Here is a 3,996-nt window from a genome sequence, read left to right as displayed (position 1 = left end):
GAGTTACCCATAGCCAAACCTTCCTCTTCCTGGCCTAACCTCTCCTTCTTTGCCTCTTTACTCTAAAGCGAATTCTACCTGCGTGCACATCTCTATGTGTGTGTGAGTGTGCATGTGTGTGTGTGTGTGTGTGTGTCTGTCTGTCTGTCTGTGAGCATTGGATGTATGTGTATACATGTATGTATATCAAAGGTCAGCCTTAGATGCTGTTCCTTGGGCACTGTTCACTCTTTTCTTGTTCTTTTCCTTTGTCTTTTTCTTTGTCTTTGTCTTTTTTACAAGCACTCACTGGCACTCTGAGCATTTTTTGTGGGTTCTGGAAATCAAACTCAGGCCCTCTTGCTTTCAAAGCAATCACTCTCCTGACAAGAGATACCACATCAGGCCCATCACTTCCTTTTTAAAACTTAACAGGTGCACCGAGGATGCTAACTACCTGAAATACAAGATCCAAAGCAAAAAGAAACAAGAGACCCGAGAGAAATGGACCCAGAGTATCAATAAGACTTTAGGAGAAAACCTCTACATAGTATCCTTAGGGTAAATGAGGGAGTATCACAACTCCTAAGCAAGAATAAAATGCTTTTAACATGGAAGAAAGAACTTCATAACTAAAAAACATACTTGTGGATTTTAAAAATTAAATAGGCAGGGGGAGGTAAGATGAGCCAGCAGATAAAAATACTTACTGCCAAGCCTGATGATGTGAGTTCCATCCTTAGATCCTACATGGTGGAGGGATAAAATCAACTCTAATCTCCACACATAGGTTATGGCATGCACACACCCCCATAAATGAATGAATAAATAAATAATAAATAAATAAATAAGTTTTTAAAGAAGTGTAAGATTTAAACACAATGTCAATGTAGGTTACTAGAATACAGCATAAATATACAATAGCCAAAAACACCACAGAAACCCAACCAGCTAAAATTACTGGGGCAAAAAGATATAGTGTATGACACATCATGACACACTATGGTTTCCATAGTGTATTGGCTGGTTTTGTGTGTCAACTTGACACAAGCTGGAGTTATCACAGAGAAGGGAGCCTCCCTTGAGGAAATGTCTCCCATGAGATGCAGCTATAAGGCATTTTCTCAACTAGTGATCAAGGGGAGAGGGCCTAGCCCACTGTGGGTGGTACCATCCCGGGGCTGGTAGTCTTGGGTTCTGTAAGAAAGCAAGCTGAGCAAGCCAGGGAAGCAACCTAGTAAGCAGCCTCCTTCCATGGCTTCTGCATCCACCCCTGCCTCCAAGTTCCTACCCTGTGCGAGTTCCTGTCCTGACTTCCTTTGGTGATAAACAGCAATGTGGAGGTATAACCTGAATAAACCCTTTCCTCCCCAACTTGTTTCTTAGTCCTGATGTTTTGTGCAGGAATAGAAACCCTGACTAAGACACATAGTAAGATTTTTGGTTTGGTTTGGTTTGGTTTAGGAGGTTTTACGGTGTTGTTGTGTTTTCTTTTGTGGGAGAAGTTGCAAGGCTGGGGTTTAATATGGAGTACACGAGAGATGGGTTTGGTTGGGGTGCATGATGTGAAATTCTCAAAGAATCAATAAAAAATTTAAAAAATAATAAAAATAGAGTTAAAACAACGGTATGTATTCAATTATACGTGGTGTTAACTGTTAAGTCTTCAATAAGCAGGCTACAATCCTTACAATCTTAATCGTAGAGGTGAAGGACAGAGTAAGGGGCTAGGGGGCACAGATCTCCCAAAGAAAAGGAAATAGAACAGATAGTTATGGGTGGATGGGGGAACTGGAATGGGAAGGTCAAACAGAGAGGGAAGAAGAAAGGGGGTATGGTAGAGAATGTGAAGAGAGACAGGTAAAACCAAGAGACACTTGAGAGGTTTGTGAAACCCACTACATGGAGAAGTTCCTTACAATATATGTACAAATGAAAGAAATCTAGATGCAATCACTAAATGATGGGGAGACAAATCCCCAATTAGACATCTCTCACCACCAAATAAAACATCCAGTGCTGAAAATGGGTTATGTCTAAACAAGTCAATGGCCAAAAGGGCCTCATTGGAAACACCCCCCCAAAACAACCCAAACTATTGTCAAAGCTATTGGGTACTCTCCACAAACTGATGGTAAGTCCCTATTGCTGAAGACAACACCTACATAACTCAGTGAACACAGAGAAATCAGCTGGTGCCTTCACCCCTATCGACTAGTGTTCATGTTCCTGGAAGGTGCTCAGGACCTGACCAGAAGAGAAAGGTAAATACCAATCCAGCTGCAAACCTTCACTCTCCAATGGTGACCTTCCTGCAAAAATATGCCAGTACAATAATGGCACAAATGATGTAGGAGTAACCACCCACTGTCTGCTTGGATTTAAAGGCTACCCCATGAGATAGAACCTGTGCCTGACACTGTTCAAGTAGCCAAGAACATGACATTAGATAGACCATGGACATAGTCAAAAACAAAATGTTACTGAGGTCTACTAAGGAATGAAGCAATAAAATGATCCCTAAAGGGCATTTTGCTATACTCAGCCATTGCCATAGGCTTAGCCATTACCAGAGGAGCTTCCTCCTGCAATAGATGGGAGCAAATAAAGAGATTCACAAGTGGGATGGGATATCTCCATCAAATCCCTCCCCTCAGAGCTCAGAGAGTTTTGTAGAATGCTATGCCCACTCCAGTGAAGTCTGCCTGTTGGGGTCAAAAGGCCTGGAGGCATTCATTCACGAGGCAAAGAGTTTCAAGGAAGCTCAGTCTCCTGGAATCTTGACATTCTCATAGCCTGTATACTCAAACCCTATCCTTGCGTTAGTATGGTGTATGCTCTCTTTCAATATTGTTTTAAGTGCCTTTAAAGATTGAATTTTGACATAGGTAAGCTTCCACCAGTGTTCCAATGTCCTAAAAAATCCTTGAAGCCAACAAGCTAGGAATTCAGTAAAAATATTACCTAACATTCAAATTCACTTCTAGTAGAGACAGTGAAACTAATTAGCCATTACAAAGAACAGAGCTAGAATAACTCAGGGCTAGTCTACAAAGTGATTACTTAGGACAATAGCTGAGTCCCACCCAAACAAGGGAATACACAATGGCCTAGTGAATAGGTGGGTTAACCATGAAAGAGTTAGGGAATTCCCCCTGGGACAGGTTTCTTCACTAGGCCCAAAGGAACAGCATAATCAGGCATTTACTAAGAACCCATTGTGGTGGGTTTAACAATAGACTAGCATTACACCTGTCCCCATTCTATGTGGTAAATGGGGCCTGGTCCCTGCCTTCTTTTGATGTATGCATTCCTTTTGTTTTGAGACACTGTAACTCAGCAGATTTGTTCGCCTGGCTTTTCTTGTTTTTATATATAAAAAAAAAAGTCTGGTGTTCGTTTGGACGACACACTCAGATTCAACACACTCTCTCATGCCATGTCTGTTTGTCACTCGCCGACTCTATGCCCATCTGTCTGAGACCTTGATTCGCACAGATTGAGGAGGACCCAGACTGTAACAGCTAGTGAGAATGGAAGACACGATGGAAATAAGGCCTTCTAGATACAACAGGGTCACATAGACCTACACAGACTGTGCACTTTCACAGGGCCTGCACAGGTCTAAGCCAGATGGAGTCCCAGCACTGAGAGGGGAAGTAGACAACAGCCTCCATCCCTAACCCAGAAGCTGTCTCCAGCTGACAACTTCTCACACAGGAAAAATCAGTTTGTTTGTTTGTTTTTATCAACAGACTCAATGGGTATACACACCACATTTAAGTGCAGGTCAGTAGTAGGTAGCCCAAAATGCCCAAAACTAACCTAGTGGTATTTCAGGAGGCTTTTAGTCACAAGCTGCTTTGTCTGGGCATTTGTTGTTTCTTTCTTTTTGTTTTGCTTTGCTTTTTAACCTTACAGGAGATTTTTGTTTATATATTATGGTTTCCAGTCTCATGCACTTATGGGATCTGTGTGTGTGTCTGTGTGTCTGTGTGTCTGTGTGTGTGTCTGTGT

The sequence above is a fragment of the Mus caroli genome, chromosome 2, assembly GCF_900094665.2.
Source record: "Mus caroli chromosome 2, CAROLI_EIJ_v1.1, whole genome shotgun sequence".
NCBI classification, from domain to species: domain Eukaryota; kingdom Metazoa; phylum Chordata; class Mammalia; order Rodentia; family Muridae; genus Mus; species Mus caroli.
This window is presented reverse-complemented; position numbering follows the sequence as displayed.